At 37.1% G+C, this 20,894-nt stretch overlaps 1 long non-coding RNA gene across 5 annotated transcripts in view; it reads right to left on the bottom strand.

The window, feature by feature from the left end:
• LOC121655904 overlaps positions 1 to 20,894 on the bottom strand; it is a 90,262-nt gene that overhangs the window by 8,145 nt on the left and 61,223 nt on the right. For 4 of the 5 annotated variants that reach the window (XR_006013329.1, XR_006013327.1, XR_006013330.1 and 1 more), the window contains 2 exons: positions 14,824 to 14,934; positions 740 to 897 (listed from right to left, as the gene is read on the bottom strand). This is a non-coding gene — a long non-coding RNA (uncharacterized LOC121655904). Of the gene's footprint in view, positions 1 to 735; positions 898 to 14,823; positions 14,935 to 20,894 lie in introns of all 5 variants that reach the window. The other variant, XR_006013328.1, reaches the window with a different exon arrangement.

The following is a 20,894-nucleotide window of genomic DNA, read 5'->3' as shown; positions in this document are numbered from 1 at the left end:
CTCCAGGGACAGAGTGCAGAACAAAATTACGTCACAATGGATCATAGATAAAAATAGAAAAACAACATAAAAACACCATCAGCAACCAGAATCTGTGGAGGTTACAACAGTTAAGCAGATTAACTAATGAGCTTATTGAAAATATAAATAAATATGAATAAATAAATCCATAAAGACCATAAAATAAGGAAAAAGATTCTTCATGCATATATATTGCAATAAAACCAGAGTCTACATATCTATATTTTTTCGCTGTCTGATAGCAGTGGGAAAGAAGCCCTTGCAGAACCAAAGTGACCTACTCCTAACGCTGCTCAGACTCTTCAAATCTTCAAAATCTTCAGCTACACTGGCTCCAAATCCGCTATGGAGTATATTGCAAAAATTCTGGTTTCACATATAGAACTCTGCATGATCAAGCCCTTGTCCCAAGTCCCAAGTCCCATGTCCCAAGCAGATCCCTGAGGTCATCTGATAAGGGTCTGCTAGCTGTGCAGCATACCTGGTTATAAACCAAAGGTGACAGAACTTTTGGAGCAGTGGCTCCTTCTCTCTGGGAGTCCCTTCCTCTAGATCTGAGATATGTGGAGTCTTCTTTTAAATGGCAGTTAAAAACATATCTTTTTAAACTTGCTTTTGTGCTTTCATGTTTATCTCATGTTTATTTTGTTTTATTGTGAAACATCCTGTGGTTATTTATCTTGAAAGGTGCTATATAAATAAAGGTTTACATACTTACTGTGGTATCGTCTTTCTGAAGGCAGCAGAGAGATCAGGCTGTGGCGGGGGTGAGATGGGTCCCAATGTTCCTCTTTGCCTTTGTCAAACAGTGTTGATGGGCCGGGTCCTTAATAGATGGCAGTTTGACCCCAATGGTCCTTTCTGCAAGCAATGGCCCTGCATTGGAATAAGCGTGTATAGAAAATGGATAGAATACAGACTTCCAAACTAAAGTATCAGTAGTTGAAAAACTTAGAAAGGTAAAGTAACCAGCTGCAAAGCATTTTGAGTAAACTAAACAAAAAGACCTGTGCTGTGTTAACCAATAAATGCTAAATCTAAGATGTAAAATTTAGTTGAACAAGGCATTTTCAACTTCAATAGTTATCATAACATTTAACCATTTTATTTAGGTTAATACAACCTAGTTATTTTATTTTATTTTATTTATTTATTTCGGCATAGTTAAAGTAAATAAAACATATTAAAGTAAATAAAACATATTAAGTTGAGTTTACTTAAAATTGTTTTATAGCTGGTTGCCTTACTTCTTTAAGTTTAAGTTACAGTGCATATAAATGAACACATTTTGGAAAAGATGACAAAAATAAATATTGTCTTAATGTACAAGAAAATAATTTATTGGAAGGGTCTTCCTCATGGATATTTCTGCAGTGTATGAGGCTGAATATGTCTGTGATGCATGCACAGTAGTGCCTTTTTATTTTATTACAATACAAACACACTTTAGAGCACTTACATGATTACCTTTATAAAACATAAGTATAAGTTAAAACTAAAAGCAAATTTAGATATGCCACTTTATTGTTGCCATTCTGTGCTCAACATCACTGCTACTTCCTGCTTTGCTGCCAGACCTTATGGCTTATACTGTTGACATCTCTCTCTCTCACACACACACACACACAAAACATCCTTATGTTAATAAACAACAGACCAATTCGTCTTCTTGGTCATTTACTGCAAATAAGGAGAGGAGATATATTTTAGATATGTCTCAGGTATAGCAGCTCAGTCCAGCATGTGACAAGTTTTTTTTGTTTTCTTCAGCACATCCAAAACATAATGGCATTCAAAGATTACAATCGTAAAGTGGGGTAAAAACAACAACTGACTATTTTGTGTAAGAGAGCAATGACCTTTTGAGTTTTATTGGCTTTGCATGAATATTAAGAATGATCCATAACTGTCTACTTATATGTATCATCTAAAACTAAATATGTACTGTATATTAGTTCAAACCCAAACTCCTTTAGCCTGCACATTGACATGTGGGAGGATCACCCAGGTGAGGCCTTTGTTCCTGTGGCATTGTCCATTTGTCTGTTCCACGAGTTCTGGTTGAATTGAGGACAAGAGGATTCAGTTTTGCTGCCCCATCTGCCTGAAATGCCCTCTAGACTGAACAGAAACTTTTAGATCTCATTACGCTTGTGGAGCTTTGTTCTTAAATGATAGACAAGAATCAAAGAGAATCAAATCTTTTTGAACTGTTACTGTGACCTCAACCTCCGCACTTTGGCATGCTGTTTTGGATTACTATTTTTAATTCACTGTTTGTAAACTACTTCCTGAATATTGTTGTGGACCTTCCAAGCTAGGATCATTGCCTGTTTGGTCTGCAGGATTGTTGCCATGAGAATGGCTGTGGTCTGGGTGGCTAAGGGTGCTGCACCGCAGCCCAAATGGCTGTGGTGTGGGCCCTGGGCTGCCTGGGCTGTCCCTATGGTTACCTGCCTCTGTGGTCATGGTGGCTCCTGGTGTGGACGGATCCCCAAGATATAATTTCCCCACAGTAGTGTCAAGACAGATTATATTGTTATTATGTATTATGTGCATTTTATTATGTAAAGCACTTTGTGCCACTTATGCATGAAAAGTGCTTTATAAATAAAATTTGATTTGATTAAGAACTAGCAGCATGCAATGCCAGATTTATATACAGTTTTTATTTTCAAGAATAAAGCATCATCTAAATTGATTGCATTCAGTGTTGATATTAGCTTTGAATTGGTTGGCATTGCAACAAGCATTCATATCAATCCTCTGTGTTATAAGGACTCAAAATAGGTCAAAATAACTCAGTAAGTAATTTATTTACATGCATATTTGTTCCAGAATGTGTCGATATCACATTTAAAATATCCAGATTCACTCATGCAATGATTGCTGTGCACAGCCATCACTGTTGAGACAAATGTCTCCAGTTATTCCCTGACTGACATGCTCCTTTGCAGAGGATGAATGTTTTTAGCCATCTTTAGGGACCAAAGGTGAACACTCTGTTTGAAGATAAGTAAGGAGTGCAACAAGACGAATTACAGTCTTCCATTTATAACCCAACCTTCTCCTCATATTGTCACCAATGCAAGGACCACAGATGAAGAGACATTTCTCTGCTTCTGTGATGCTGTTAATCATTCTGTTAAGAGCTGGGAAGATAAATTAGCCAGTTCCTTTTTTAATTGGAGTGTCACTTAGTTTCAGACTCTATTTCACTTGGTAAAGATGATCTTGTTGCTAAATACAGCCATCAGCAACAGTGTATCTTCATGGGGTCAGGTTCTCATGACATGAAATTTCTCTAAAAAAACACCAAAGATTTCTGCAAAGGCCCCAAAGCTCAAACTGCTCACACTCACAGAAACAAAACCACAAACAGCTTCTCCTCAAAAGTAAGCAATTCTGTGAAAGAGGACATAAAACAGGGGTGCTCATTCAGCCCACTGATATTTTTCTCTCAGGACAAAGACATGTAACTATGATTAATTTGCTGATGGGACAGGACCAGACTAACCAGTCTGATAGATGACTTGGTGCTTTGTCTTCCCTGTTTGATAAAGAGGATCTGCTTTTAGCCCTCTCAGAGATGCCGTAAACGCTAAGCAGCTCATTTATTGAAGAGAAGGCAACAAAATGCTTTAAAAGCTTGTGACTGATTATGTTTAGAAACTTAACAGCAAAACAGCTTGTTTGTGTAAAGACTCATCCTAATTTTCCATGTTTTGCAAGTTCTTAAACTGTTATAATATTACTAAAACACAGATATTTAATGTCACACTTTGTTAAAGTGCCTTACAAGCTTGACACATGCTGGAATTTGCACTGCTGGGCTCAGGTTCTGACTCCTGGAAGGTCACTCAAGGAGTAGAAAGCTTTTTTTACTAAGGGTTTTGCACAAGATTGCTAATTATTTTTGTGCACTAATCTTTTTTCCTACACTGGATGTGCTGCCCAGCTCCTGTCACCATAAAACATTCCCTGTCCACATCATCTTGTGTGACTACTGAGATGTCATAAATGATAGGATGCTCAGTTCCTGGTATCCTCTGTTGTTGTTGAAAGCTTTAGTCAAATGGTTCAGTCTTGTTTCATAACAGCTGGAGATTTTGGTTTTTGGTCTGACTCTTTAGGTGCATGTGGGCTGTTTTTTGCTGCTTAGGTTGATTGTTATTCTTCCATACTGGCCTGCCATCTCTGCAAAGTATCTGGATGTCAATCATAGTGAACATTGTTTTTTTTTTTGTTTTTTTTTGTTACCTGTTAAATGAGGGCTTGAAGCCCTGTCTGCTGTAATTACTCATCGCAACTGGAAAGCAAACTTTAGAACTCTGTTTTGTAATATTCCGATCTACAGATAATTCTCTTAACCTCATAGTTGTGTTTTTTCTAACAAACACTATCATCTGTGAAAAATTATAAACCAAATCTTACTATATTTTATGTATTTAAAAAAACAAAAACAAACACTAAAAATCTTTTTCATCCATACAATTGTGGAGAACTTAATAAATAAATAGCCATTAAACATTTGTAACAAGGTAAACTTATGTAAAAGTAAACTGAAAATGTAGGCTTCACAAGCAGTCTTGCACCAGAAAGTCTACATCTGCCTTTTAATATCATAACATTCCTACATTTTGTATCATGTTAATTAATCAGATTCTACCAGAATCTACCAATGGGAATGGACAGATATTTTTATTCTGGGCTGGCTACTGATTTGCAACACGGTCGTGGAGGTTCTACTTTTCATCTGGAACATTGTGAAAAAGGCTAACTGCCAACCACCACCTGGTTAGATAATGGACAGAAGTCTAGCAACCACTATGCCCAGCTTAGGTGACCATGAGCAGCAGCCTAGCTTCTACCCATTCAGGGTTAAGAAATGGCAGCAGCAGCGTAGCTTTCACCAAGCTTGTACCAGGCCTAAGTAGCAATAGTAGCCAAACTCTGGCTGTAATATGTTTTCACTATTTGGCTGCACCCATACTGAAAGAAATCCTGCAGAGGTGCCATGATTGACAAAGTACAACAGACAAAGACGAATGTTAAAAATAAATTAAGTAACTTCCCAATATTAGAACTACTCATACCAGACTCCTTTAATGGAACAGTAACATTTATTATGTACATTTTTGGAGCTGTCGCTACCCAGCAGTGTCCTGAGGCTGAGAAACCGCACTATGCAATTTTTTCTTCCGGGATGCCGCGTGATGTTGTGAAGTTTTGCTTCATACATCACATCACATGCTAGCAAGCGGATATAAACACACTGGCCATATTGAATGCGTACTGTGGCTGATTCAGCAAAGAAATGCAAGAAAACATTATCGGAATAATGGAAAAGAAAGAGACAGAGCAAAAGACAAGACAAGAGTCAAGACTGTCTTTTACTGGCTGGAAAGAGCTCACAGTACACGTAGGATGTAAGATGGATGCCAAATTAGCCTTTGATAGGGGGCGTGTCACTAAGAAAATTAGCAAAACTTCTGCAGTGCATCTTTAAGTTTCATGAACCTCAAAATCTAATGTCAGAGAAGTCATCTTTATTTCAACAAGCCACACAGATTTAAAACTTACTTAATATTTAATCATTTTCAAAAGAAAAAGTCATAATCGTCATGCGTCTCAAAACATCCAATCAGAGTTCACACTAAATGTTGTTCAGATAAATCCAACACATAATTAAAATCTAAGTAGTAAATGTCATTTACAGATTTTGAGCATATTTACATTTCACTCTGTTATGTGCAGAAACTTCTAAACATACTAAACACAGCTCTATACTCATGTTGCATAAACATATTAACTAGAATTATATGCAGACCTTTCCACTATGTAGCTCCTGCTCCATGCGGTGACACACACAGGAGCAGCACCTTATGTCATCTGGGATCACTCATTTATCACATGCAGTCAGTGAGTGTTAATACAGATTGCATACTGGTTAAAGATCAGGGGTAATGCTATGGGATTCCTCTACTAAAGCAGTCTATTCATCACTGGTAAGAGGAGAGGTAGCAGTTTGATGAATAACTGCATGTTTTGTCTTGCTGTCACTTTTGATAAAAAGGAAAACCTGCATCAGCGTTAAGCAGGTTTAAGAGTACTTAACACCATCTGAATGTATTGGCTGGAGATCAAAGGTGAAGTTGAAGGACAAGTATAGCAGATAAGTCTTCATCCTGACAATCATCTATACAGTATGTTTTCTTATGAAAAAATAAAACAACCTTTTATTGATTTTAGTTCATGTATAATTCTTTAACCTCTGAGCCAAGACAACTTGATTTGTTTCTGGAGTACTAACAACATGAAAACATATTTAAAAGTCACTGCTAACATACTAGCTAACATGCTTCTCTGACCTTAGTCCTCAGACCTCAGACACCCGTTTGATCAGAGCAAAACAAATCAACATTTCAGGCTGCCTTACTGATCTTTTGTGATCAAATGAAGAGAAAGCCTCCCACAACAGCACAGAGAAACCACACAGCATTTAACACCATCTGTTCAAAGTTTTAAAACTCGCATCAAAAGGCTTAGCAGCATGGTTGACCAACTATGTATTACAAGACATGAGAATTTTACATTATGGGGCCTTGAAGTTGCACTGAATTTGATTCGCTACATTTTAAACAATGTGTTTTAGGATTCAGTAGGTTACAAATCTTTTTACTTAGTGGTATTTGGGTCGACTATCAGTTTAAAGTCATAAAAGTAAATTTTAATAGCACTGCAACATTGAGTGAGTAATCGGTTACTATAATAACTGGTTACTTAATAGTCAGCATTAAACATAACTTGGTACATGTTACACACATCATGCACACAGCATGCTTGCTGCAAGTCCATAAGAGCCATTTAGTCTTTATATACATGAATTAATATACATATTTTATTTTATTTTATTCTGTACATTTTAATCAGCAGACCAAAGTTTTACCCAACACCAAGCTCTGAAGCTCTTTGTGAAAACATGAGACAAACTGCATACATGACTGACAATGTGCTTTTCATGTGACGCATTGTTTTATGTCATGGGTTACGAAATACTCAAAGCATGAAAAGGCAAAGCCCAATGTTTCCTAGAGATATAAAAAATTAAATAAATAAAAATCTCATGCGCCTCCCCCTCATTTTAGTTAGATTACTGGGATTGCTGAAACTATATGAGGGTGTAAGAACAAAAACGCAGACGTTGGTCTTTCAGCAGGAAAAAAAAGCATTATGATATAACATCAGTGTTAACCTCTCTCAACTGGCTTTCTTTGTGTTAGACGATATATTTACAGATTTATTGCTATTTTTCAAGGCTCTAAATGGGAGAGCGTAAGCTTATGTTGAGCAATTTTTCCTTTATCATACTTCACCTAGAGATCTGAGGTCGACCAACCTGTAAGATGTTCAGAGAAATAGAAAAAAAAAACTTACTCTTATGAATTTTATATTTGCATTGGATTTGAGTTAGGGCTGGGCGATTAATCAATAAAATCGATAAATCGAATTTTCAATTTCTGGAGGTTTATTTTTATGAAAATCAGGATTTTTTTTCCATAGTTAGTTAACAGCAGACTGAGTCCTCCCTCCACACCAGAACGGTGTTTGTCTGACAGATTTTCAGTGAAGTGACCCTTCACTCACGCCTGGGATTTAGCTGTGCGTAAAACTGCAGTGATAAATGCTGCTCTCTATGAGATGCAAAAGTCAACTTAACCACACAAACCCTAGTTGAGAGACAACCTTCATCACGGGAATTATTTCTGCAGTGGATCCTGTATGATAAGGATTCAGCTGGAAAGAGATCACGGATGCATTGTGTCGCATATTTCAATGTAAGATATGAAGTCGTTTATATGGTGGAAAAGCTATGACATTATATGCTTTATTTGTGCTGGCATTCATTTATATAAACAAATAAATGTTTTTAATAAGTTTATTTATGTTTTGTAAAAGAAAAGAAAAAAAATCGATTAAAATCGGAAATCAGATTTGGTTATAAAAAATCGGAGATTTTATTTTTAGGTCATATCGCCCAGCCCTAATTTGAGTAGAATTTCACTCTCTAATTTCACTTATTGTGTTTTTGCTGGTTGCAAACTGTAAATGGGAATGATAATTTTCACAGATGAACACTGAATCTCAGCTTGCTAGGAACCTGGACTATGATGACATTCTGACTGAGTTTACTAATAGGAAATCTAAGAAAAAGTCTAAGGTCATCTGGAGAGAAGAGGAGCTCACCAGATAAAAAGAAAAGGGACAGATAGGAGAATGATGACAATAGGTGTGTGCGTCTGTGTGTGTGTGTGTGAAAATGAGAGTAAAGAGGAAATCTTTAGACCAACATAGTAAGACACAGAGGCAACCAATGAAGAGTGGAAAAAAAATCACCTGCAGAGAGTAGGATAAGACGGAGACAGGGAGACAACTTGCAGACAGGACTGAGTTGGAAAGCTGATGAGCGACTGCTGCAGCTGAAGACAACCAACATAAAACTGTTTTATTGTCCTAGTTGAGAAAGACAAATCTCTCACATTTCTGTATTATTTTCCATTCAATATTAGAAAAATCTAATTTTTAGTTAAGTTGAACTGTGGTGATTCTGTCTTTTATATCACAAGCGCGGAGGAAGACCAGGGGGCAGTCGAAACATGCTTCTTAGCTCTCACCCTCCCAAAACTGAAATACAGTTTCACCATTATTGTCAAAAAGGAAGAAAAGAAAATCATTTTCACTTTGCTTTATTTTCCATTTAATATCAGATGTTTTAAGGTTTTAGACAGGTTGACCTGAACTGAGTTCCATGCTTTTTATCACAAGAAGAGAGAAAATAAAATAGAGGGAAGAGAGGCAGAGACAGAGAGGCAGCACTGCTGAGGAGCAAAGGACCGAAAGAGCACCGTGAGACAGAAGAGGATGACAGAGACAAAAAAGAAACATTAAGAGACACCACAATGTGTAGTGCCTTGATATTGTTGCTGCCGGTCGAGAAATGCAGATTTACAACAATGTGGTTTAAATATTGTATTAGGGACCATATTTACTATGTGGTCCTGCATTTTAAATCTGACCGTGGTTACCATATTCATCCAGCTCTCAAAATCAGACTAGCAGGCCCAGATAATGTTGTTAAGGATTGATTTACTTCTTCAAATATACACTTGACTAAGCCTGCAAATGCTCCAAGGTTTCAGCCTGGAAGTAGATGCAGTTGCACAGATGACATCAAAGAATAACCACCAAAGTTCTACATCACTTATAACAAAGCTGCCAAGGTACTCAGTGAAGTAGCAATTTGCCACAAGCCACAATATTTTAGTGAATTTGGTCCACACTGAAATAGGTCTACATGACTCAAGTCCCTTTCTGTGCATGTTTGCAGGGACAAAGACAGCCATCCTGTTGAATAACCAAGTTAATAAACATCCATCAATCTGCTTGCTATACTGGACAAAACAAGTTAAAAAAATAAGTAAAAAACCAAGTTCAACTCTAACTGTAGAGCGGGTGAGCTGTGTGTGTAAAAGCTCTTATCTGATGAGCACAAATTAACTAGAGCATGCAAAAACATTGTTCCCATGCAATAGCGTTTTATGCTCACACAAAATAAAAATCTTTCCTTGTTCGTCACCATTTTCATTCTGAACCCACCTAATGTGAATCCAGTGTAAGCTTTTGTTGTTTTGTGGTTTTGAGTTTCACACATGTAAAACAAATAAAATCTCTTCATTCGCTCCTACATTAACTCTAACATGTACTATTTGAGGACTGCAAAACTGAGTCAGACTGAATCTTTAAATCAACTTTTTTTCTGTTTTCCTTCAAGGAAGAGAGAGTTTGCTTGCTGACTGGAGTGAGATGATATGGAGACAATATGGCTGAGGTCGACTTACCGGAGAGTTGGGACATTAAAAATAAATTGCAATATTTTCTTAGACTTGCTTACACAGACACAGCTGTTAAAACAAGTCAAGAAACTGTGGCTGTATGTCTGTACTTTTCCACTTTATTTACTGATGCTGTGGGGACTTAAGTCTTTTAACACAGTCACATTATGGGAATCCAGTCTCTTTTGGGTTCCCAAAAGGTAAGCAATTAAATTTTACAGTAAAAACTTAGTTCAAGTGAGGGAAGTGGTGGTGATTGTGGGGGTGAATTTTCAGGAGCCAAATGGGGGTTTATGTAATGCCATCATAAGTGATAGAAACAGCTGCATGTGTGCATCTGCGTGAGTGTTTGCTGCATATGCTCTCACGCATGTGCTCAGAGTAGAGTCAGCTAATTAAATTGAATTTCTGTCAGACCAAAGCTTCACAGGTCTGTCTTCAATTTTCCTTCTGATTTAAAGAAATTAAAGGCACAAAAATTGACCAGGCCTTAGAAATTGTCTGCAGTGTTTATGATATTGGTAAGTAACTAAACGCACTAGATGATATTTCCTTCTTGTGTGAAGGATTATTTGCTTTTTGACTTTTAATTAATTTACTAACCAGCCCTCTACTTAACTTTCTTGTGCTTGTGTGTCAGTTTGACTTCAGCTTGAGGCTGTTATGTTCTGATTCAGTGAACTTGTCTTTTTTAGCACCACAGATATGGACACCATTTAATACACAGTTGAACCTCTTGCTCCTCTTGCTTCCTCCTGCTCATCATGGTTTACACCACTCCTTTTCCTGTTTTTACTTCCATGCAGTTTTTCTCTTTGTGCATTTGGGTGTGTCTTTGTGAGTTTATGTATCAATGGTAGTGTAGCTGACTCATGTTGCCCTAAGCCTTGAACCCTTGTCTACCTTCGTCATCTTCACAGATCACTTTGATTCCCACTCATAAGGCCTGTTTTGATCACTGCAATTTGGCCTATAGGATTTGTTTCTTTTCCCGTTCATTTTGGCTTTATGTATACATATGATAAAAATCTTATGTATTTTTAGGTCTAGTGCATTAGGAAAGTCTTAATCCTCATAATGTTTTTTTTTCTTTTTGGTACGGTTGTTTTTGACTGACCAGTGCAGTACATGGTGGTCAGTGTTCATAGTTTTGACATTAAGGGAAGATTCATTATGAGTGAGTCAAGATAACTGCTGCTTTGAATAACAACAACAAATAGAGAACTTTAACCATCTAAAAATCAAGATTTCATGGTGGTTAGTTCATTTATACAGTGCTCCTGCTTTGCAACCTGATGCAGTTTAAACAAAGTCCATCCAACACAGGACTGGGTTGCAACATCAGTGCTATTTTGCAGAGAAAATGTAGAAATTGCTGTCTTGTTTGCAAATCCACAATATAATTTTTCCTTAAACTGTTTCAATTCTTTTGCGGTTTGGCTTTTCTATATGGTAAATTTCCATGGAAAAAAAATTCCATGGTAAGCTGTAGTCAGTTGTAAATAGATCTCACTATATATCTCACTATATACCACTACTGAAAATTTTCCTCATATTTACCCAATCTGGTCCATCAGTTTTTTTTTTGTTGTTGTTGTTTTTGTTTGTTTGTTTGTTGTTTGTTTTTTTTTGTGTTTGTTTTTTTTTGGCGTCTCCAGAGACGTTCACACTATTGATATTTTGGACTATGATGAATGGTTGGACTCCACTTCAGATAATTACTCTGAGCTGCTGCAGCTCTACTGACTGTCAACCAGAATTAACTAATAAATAAACAGCAGGAATCAGAAGAGAGTGATAGAAGCTAGAAGTTTGTAAGGATTAACAGTCGGTTTTATAGTGTATGCTTTTATATTATTCTCCGTGCTGAAAGGATGCATTCTGTTTATTATATCTGACAATTAAACAAGACCTCTTTAAGATCAGCTAGAAACAGCATGAACGAGGTACGCAAGCACTCTGTTACACAACAATTCAGTTGTACTAGCTTGAATGCAGGACTATGGAAAAAAAAAAGGTTTGGTGACTTGGCTAAAGGCAGACAGGTAGGAAATCTACTTCAATTGGTCACAGTGTTAACAGAAAAGCAGGGGCTTAGCACGAAATCCTGGAACCTATGTACAAACCATCTTGGTGGGCCCCTATGTGGACTTGATCGATAGTTCTCACGCATACTTGTCCCATGGTATAAGACCAAGGTAATAAATATGATCATAGTTTAACCTCTAAAGTGCAAAATGGCTTCCCTGGCCACAGTCCTGGTTAAATTTGGCTTTTCTGTATTGCTCAGCCGCTCACTGTCTTCCTGTTCCTCTGCTTTCCCCTCCTTAACCTCCTCGCTACCTTTATTGCAAACGTCAGCTCTAATTTCTTCACTTGCATCTTCTACAGGTATATCTCACTCTCTACCACAAGGAGGACAAACCCCATGCAAGCAAGATAGATACAAGATTATCTAAAGCAGCTTATAGCATGGTACACAATAGAATAAAACTTGATGTGTTACTAAGATTTTTTTTTATTATTATTATTATTATTTGAATCAGTTGCAGATGATTATTTGCAAATTGAAAAACTTTACTGCCTGCCTCTTGTTTCATATCTACAGTGTTTATCTGGACATGATGATAGACCTGCTGCTGCTGTGTCTGAAACTGAGAGCCATGTGGTTCATGATGTTAAGCTTTACTAGTACTGATGTTACAATGTTAAAGTGGTACTGGGAGGGTTCAGTATATATATGATTGCTATGCAATAAGTCATTTGTTAGACTACATCAACAAACACGAGTCATGCTTGTATTGCACCTCCTGTATGTCTGTAAACATAATTTTATTCTGTACCTTATAACATGCAGGCTGGACAGCTTTCTTATTTGTGTCACTCCCTTATTTTCTAGTTAAAGCACTGAATGAAGTAATGTGGTAATAATTATAAGACATTCCTGTTCCTCTTTTTTAAGGTTAGATATTTTTAAAAGGTTTTAAATCTGACTCAAAAAACCAATAGTAGGGGTTATAATAATCAGACTATGACACATTATTCAGTCATTGTGGCCTTAAACTTGTAAAATTCTCATGCTGTCCTTTTTTATTAATTTAAAAAATTATGGTAGATCATTTTTTATCAACATTACAGGCTTTGGGGTCTAGTGCATTTGGTTTTTGAGAAAACACAATGACAGTGACATTTTCACAATCCAGAAATTACAAGGAATCCTTTTACAGCAAATATGTCATAACTGATTGCTGGGAAAGGGCTGAAATATCAATAAAAAATACAAATATTCTTTAACACATGGTCCATAAAATCAAATGATTATACGGTACAACTTTCAATAAATTTCAGTCAGTGTTGTCCCCAAATGAATCCTATCGTGTTCCCTACAGACAACTGCTGCTGATATCAGCTTAAACTGTGTGGTGCTGCTCACCTCTCTTCTCCATCAGCTTAAAAAGACGCTGCTAGCCCTCACTTCACTTTCTTACCCTATGGGTTTTTTTTTTGTTTGTTTTTTTTTTTTTTTGCTCCCTTTTTAGGTAAACAGACTTCACTTTCTTTGGGAAAAACATCACTTTCTGGCTGTGTTCTGTGTGTAACTGTGTTGAACAGACCAGTTACAGAGTGTGTGCACTATTTTGGCATCACAGGTGTCTACAATCCTGTAATCAGTCAGTGGGCCTATATATAGGGTTACAGGTAGTCATTGCTGTTTGGTGACATGGTGTGTACCACACTCAACATGGACCAGAGGACGCAAAGGAAAGAGTTGTCTCAGGAGATTAGAAAGAAAATTATAGACAAGCATGTTGATGTTGATGATCCTGTGACTACAGCTGCACATAATGTTCAGAAATTTAAGATCCATTGGACTGTAGCCAACCTCCCTGGACGTGGCCACAGGAGAAAAATTGATGACAAATCAAAGAGACGGATAATACTAACGGTAACAAAAGAGCCCAGAAAAAGAGATTAAAGGTGAACTTCAAGCTCAAGGAACATCAATGTGAGATCGCACCATCGGTCATTGTTTGAGCCAGAGTGGACTTAATGGGAAACGACCAAGGAGGACACCATTGCTGAAAACAAATTATACAAAAGCCAGATTGGAATTTGCCAAACTACATGTTGACAAGCCACAAAGCTTCTGGGAGAATGTCCTATAGACAGATGAGACAAAAATGGAACTTTTTGCCAAGACACATTAGCTCTATGTTTACAGAAGGAAAAACGAAGCATATGAAGAAAAGAACACCGTCCCTACTGTGAAACATGGAGGAGTCTCTGTTATGTTCTGGGGCTGCTTTGCTGCATCTGACACAGGGTGTCTTGAATCTGTGCAGGTACAATGAAATCTCAAGACTATCAAGGGATTCTAGAGAGAAATGTGCTGGCCAGTGTCAGAAAGCTTGGTCTCAGTTGCCGGTCATGGGTCTTGCAACAGGACAATGACCCAAAACACAGCTAAAAACACCCAAGAATGTCTAAGAGGAAAACACTGGACTATTCTAAAGCGGCCTTCTATGAGCCCTGACCTAAATCCTATTGAGCATCTTTGGAAGGACCTGAAACATGCCGTCTGGAAAAGGCTCCCTTCAAACCTGAGACAACTGGAGCAGTTTGCTTTATGAGGAGTGGGCCAAAATACCTGCTGAGAGGTGCAGAAGTCTCATTGCCAGTTACAGGAATCTTTTGATTGCAGTGGTTGCCTCAAAAGGTTGTGCCACAAAATAAGTTTTAGGGTACCGTCATTTTTGTCCATGTGTGTATATATGTATATGTAGATTACAGATCACATTACCCACACCAGCACAACAGACATAGTTTGGGATTATCATCAGACAAACATGTTTGATATCATCAAGGCCATATCAAACTGTAAGTACATTAGACAGACGTAAACTCCTACCAGATGAGCTTTGCTAAGGTGGTTTCCCCACCACTTGTTAGGATGGGTGAATGTGGTGGAAACCAGCCTCATAGTCCTGCGGTGAAACTGCCTCTCCATCCTGTCTAAGCCCTGCAAAAGACAAGACAAAAATTTCCCCTTTAAACAATCATCTCACCAAGAATGGAGTCCTGGAAGCAACATCTTTCAAAACAAGCAGATAAACTCTGTTAGATCACTGACATCAAAGTAAATCACTGTGAGAGAAGAAAAAGAATAGTTTGATCTATTGTTGTCTGGTATTGCAGTTATAGCATAATTTGATTTGTAGCTCTTAAAAATTCTTTTAATAGAGTTTGTGTGTTTAGAAATCCTAAAACATTTTCCAAGTTTTTCCTTTAATACTATGAATTTCCTGGGTGCAGTATGATATCATGCTCCTTTCAGCTGACTCATAAATGTCTCTGCATGCATGACACAGTTTGTGTAGAGGAAAAAAAAAACACACAGACACACGGAGCACGTTTTCATGAGAAATGCCTTTCTGTGCGGGAAGAGCTGCAAACACTTTTCATATGAAATGAAGTGAATTGCTAAACTGCTAAAAATCCACTCTTTAGCTGAAATATTTCTCTTTTTTCTACAGTATGCAGTGTTAATATTTATTTATTTGATAGAGGTACCAGGATACTTTCAACACTGTAATCAATTGTCTCTCACATGTTAACCACTGAAAGACTGTGGATGACTACATCTTGTTTCATATTAAAAGAAACTCATTTTCTAAAGTGCCAACATATCCGTTGATACTGCCCTAATTTTTATAAGGGAAAAGTTAGATTGGTATCAGTGTTTTTTTATTTATGTATTTATTTTTTCATCTATTCAAAGAACACATGTATTAAAATGAAAAGCAAAAAAAAAAAAAAAAAAAAAAAAAATTCCCCTAATAAAATTTGGTCCATTTTCCTGGAACAGCAGTACCCCTGAAAACGGAACTTTTTATTTATTTATTTTTTTAACTACCCATCTTCTGGGGAAACTTGTCAACCCAAGCATTGTTAAATGTACTTAGTGGACAAGTTTAGCAGAATTTCCTTTCATCTAAATGCTTCAGGCTACATTTTGAGTCTGCGTAACAAATCCTCAGGTTTTATTTTACTTTTTTAAGCTCTCCCTTTAATAAATGTTTCTACCTTATATTTATACGCATGAGTGTGTTGTTTGACACATAAGGCATTGTCTGAAAGGTCATCCCACACACAGCAGACAGATGCTAGGAGTTTTTTTTTTTTTTTGTGTGTGTGTGGGCAGCTCTTTGACTAAACATGAAGCCAGAGTCTGTGTGTGACAGAAAGAGAAGGCAAAAGAAAGTATAATGTGGGTGGTCAACTTTTACTTTCTTGTTGCTTAACTTTTTATTAAGACAATTCAACACATATTCAATCTTTGTGTTATCTCTATCTTTAAATGCCTTTTCTGTCTCATCTCCAGCAGGAGATTTTTAATCCTATGCAGATTTGGTGATTCAATATTTTATTAAATCTACCGGTGAACTTATCTATCATTGATGCTGCAATGAGGTCCACTTAAATAAATAAAATGTGATTGAAATATAAAAAAATAAAAAAAATAACAATATGCTTTGCATGAATAAAAAAATATAGTAAACTGAATGTTAATAGTTATCTCTTTTTATATCAAATTTTCTTTTTTCCAAGTTTTTTTTTTCTCTCTCTCTCTCTCATACAATTAAACAACAGCTCTGCCTGGGGGTCAGCATCTGCATCTGAACACAATGCACATCTTCACTATTCTAATGAGGGCCTCCCAGCCTACGCTTTAACGGTTAAAAACCAGCAACTCAAGTCCTTACCCCATATTTAGCCTGCAACAACAAGCCTACACAGAACTGTGCAAGTCATAATCATTTGGTTCTTTTGGAGATGGTGTAAGCCAACTTTGGACTATAGCTCCTATTTACAGGTGGGAACTGTTGTGTTTCTTAGCAGAGCTGGAGGGCGACTCATGATTGGAAGATAAAAAAAAACAAAGAAAAAAAAAGCAAACCATTGTTTGGAGAACAGAGATGGCTTGATCAAATGAAAACTGAAAAACACCCTCTTCTAAGTACATTGAGAGCAGCAAAACTTATTTATATTCCACAATATTTCACTTAAGATGAGTAATATTCATTTATCTCCCGTAAACTGTATTTTAAAACAGCTTAGTATGACACCATTCTCATTTACATATGTTTCTGCTTTTGCTATCAGGTAATAGTTAAGGTCTAAAATACAGAATGGAGTACAGTTTATTTTGGCTGTATTTACAGTACATGCAAAATGCTCAGAAAGCTGGTACGTATTCCCAGCTCACAGCTGCTGCCACTACATAGCTGGTTGTTCCCCAGGTGACTCTTTTTAACAGATAGTAGTTACATTTGGTCCACAAGGCCACTGGTTTTACTACTTTTTTTTTTTTTTTTTCTTCTTTCCACAGGCTTTTTCTACATAAACATTTTTACAAATGTAGTTTTTCTATATGCTTTGACTCATCACCCATACACAAACAAATTTTGGTCCCATAAAACAAATATTTTTGGAAAACATAATCAATGATGAAGATATTCAGAAACTTAAACCTTTTTCACGCTTGATTAAACACCTGCTAACACCTGGCAGCATATGGCTCTTGGGTGCAATCATAAAGTATTTAATTGCCGTTCACCTCCGTGTACAATATACACAGGTTAGTCCGTACAGTTTGGCTTTAGTCAGAACACAAGACCCACCAGGCAACAAAAAGCTTTTTCGTGGCAGAACACATGTCTGCTAAACATAAAGTTTAACAGAGAGGCTCTGAGGCTGACACAAGGAACAAAATGACATGAGATTGATTAAAAATTAGAAGGTAGGTCTCTGCCCCACTGTGTTGGGTAGGCAAAAGTAGTAAACTAACCTGATCATGTTTCGGTTAGAGCTGGGATTATTTGAAATAACATGTTGGACATAATGTAATGCCATCCCCTCTTGTTGTCATAGTTACACACCTGTTCTCTGGTTAAAGTTTTAGGCCAAAGATGATATACCTGCTACTACAGACAGAGGGAATGGGTTCAACTGGCTAATTTTATCAGGTGCAGCAATGTTTAGAAAGTAAGTGGCAGCTTTTGTTGAAATAAGAACAACAGACATGGAAAAGACAGTGGTGATGCTAACTTTATCAGCCTGATGTTTTATATGTGTACAAAAATGTTAAACTGATCTTGTGCTGGTTGTGTTGCAACCTGCACAAAGTCAGTAAAATGAATGTAAAAACAAAGTTTAAGTTGACATTAAGGTGTCTAATGAAACTGGGTCCAAACCAACAAATTACTAAGGCAGAAAAAACAAAGAGAAAAAAAAGTCAGATCTAACAGTTGTAAACAGTATTGGAACTTTTATGCAAAAACTTTGTAGCTGTGAATTTGAGTTACTTTTCTGCATTGTTTGCCACATATAAAATCATCCAAAAATGTCTTTTGTTTTTGTTTATAAAACATTTACACTGTACATTAATATATAAAGATTAGATGTATTGTAATCAGAGCATTTCAAGAGCTGCACAAAAAGCAAAACAAGCAATGAAACTGAGTAACTACAGAGTTCTGCTTCACATATTTGCAGTGTTTTATTGTCTGATGGAATCAAAGAGGGAAAGTGCATTCAGAATGAACTCATGTACAAAAAGTACTCAAATTTGTTATTTTAATAAAAGTCAAGTGAAACAAAATAAAGTCAATGTAAATATAGACTGTAATTTGGGTGGTATTTGCCTACTTTTTAGCATGAGCACATTTTGCATTAAAATATTAGCCTGCAATGTAACTAGACTGTTGACATAACAAATAACTACACAGTGATTATTATTGTGTTGTTTCAAAGCAGACACGTGCAGAAGAGAGCACATCCTTTTAACGGTAAACTGAGTCTGTGAGCGAGCAGAGGCCTCCTGTAAAAATAGCAAGTTGGCTGGTAAACAAAGTGTAGTCAAAAAGGAAGTGAGAGGTTTAATATCAGTGAGTAGCTGAGGCAGTGCAGCACAGGGAAAATCCAGAATCAATATGTTACGGTTCTCAGTATACATCTTTCTGTGGTATGTTTACATTTAATATGAACTTTGTGTACAGTTCCCAAATGTTAAGAGTAACAGACAACAAAAGCTTCACAACAACAATGATCAACAATGGTCAAATAGTGGGACAAACATACCTGGAAATGATGTGTAAGTTCACATCATTATGTCTACTTCTCAAGATACAAAAGCAAAATCCTTTTCTGATCCAGCTTCCCGTGCACCAAGAACATTTTGTTGTCCATGCTTCACCATGGGTACAAGTACATCTTCAATAAGGGAAACGATCATGGTCAAATGGAAAACCAACAGGTGCATCTAATGTTTTGCTACATCATCCATCCACCATGATATTTCCAAGTTGACTTTGTCACTCTGTGACGTCACCTTCCTTCCTCTTTCTCTCCCACCAGAATAACAAAATAGCTTCCGCACCTGAACACAGAAAACTTGAGGTTTTTGAAGGCATGAGTGATGTTCTTCCTGAAGAGACTGTTTCAACAGCACACTCATGGTGTTCAAGCTCAATTTCATGAGTGTTGTGTAAATGCTGCAGTTTTAGTGTTAGTGTACCGACGCATTATGCTGGTCTAGTTGGAAAAACAAACTAAGTTTTTGTTTGTTTGTTTTGTTTTTTGGTACTAAGCCCAGGAAGAAGTTGCCACTGGAAGTGGTGAGGTGACCAGTGGGAAATTGTACAGGAATGTCACTATGTGTCACTAAGTGGTACAACACAAAGAGCAGAAGGAGAGTTGAAGTATTCATGAAATAAGAAGCCAAACAAAGACAAATGCCAACAGTCAAGATACTGAATCAGGCTACAAAGTATTGTATTTCAGTATGCTTAATCTGAACTGTATAACTACTACTACTACTACTACTTTATGAAACAAAAACACAAGTACAACCATAAGTGGCAGTTTACTAAATAATAACACTGTCAGAAAAAAAAACAAACACTTTTCCAGTTTGGAGGCCATGACCCCAAGTATTCCATTTACAACTGCCACTGTTATTGTCTTCACCATCTAAATATTTTCAACTTCCTCTTTCAGCTTTCGATAAGTTTTGGTCTTCGCTAGTTTGTTAATCACACCAGTGTCAAGCTGGTTAGCCATCACCAGTTTCCTGGAATCTAGATGTCCCATTTAATTTTTCTAGTTACCAGGGCTGTTTGTTAACATCACAAGGTTACCAGAGTCACAGATTGCATAGTACCGCCACAGATCTAGCTTTGTCATTCAAAACCAACTTTAGCGGCATCTCCCATCTAGGCTTTGGGACTAGCAACCCAGCCTTGAATTGGATGTTTCTGTACACTACTCCAGTGCCACTATGCATTGGTGTGTCTAAGAAGCGTAGAATCCTCGTCCCAGCTTCTACTGTTTTTGTGCTTGGTGTCTGTTCCTGTGTGGCCGCGATCGATGCTCTTGCAGATTGCAGATCTTACTGTCATAGCCTCCGTGTAGTGGTAGTGTTGTTGCCCTTGGTATAGAAAATCAGTGGCTTAATTCTCTGTCAGCCAAGCAACTTTAGAATTAATTTGAGCAAAAAAAACATGGAATTGAAGCCATGCTCAGTCAACTCAGACTAAATCAAGTGTTTAGTGATGTAAGACTCAGAACTCCCACAAGCAAAAAAAAAAAAAAATTTTAATTCTGACAATGCATAAATATGAGGTTTTTGCAGTTACCTTATATAAGCAGGATATGGTAAGTATTTAACATGCTCTACTTAGAACACCTTCACCACGCTTCAACAGACTCAACCAAACTCAAGCAAAACCATGAAGTGATGGGGGTACTGTCAGAAGTACTTTAGAGGCAATGCCTTAATGTTTGAAAGCTCTGACAAGCAGAGCAGCTACCAGCATTAATATCAGTGCAGTCATCCAAACACAGAACTGAGCACACGGCTAACTTATAACTGCAACACACACAGAGACCATAATATTGTAAACAGGAGGTGAAATCCAC

This window comes from Melanotaenia boesemani, chromosome 16 (assembly GCF_017639745.1).
Source record: "Melanotaenia boesemani isolate fMelBoe1 chromosome 16, fMelBoe1.pri, whole genome shotgun sequence".
Lineage (NCBI taxonomy): Eukaryota > Metazoa > Chordata > Actinopteri > Atheriniformes > Melanotaeniidae > Melanotaenia > Melanotaenia boesemani.
The sequence above is the reverse complement of the archived record's forward strand: the minus strand, read 5'-3'. Positions and strand labels throughout refer to the sequence as shown.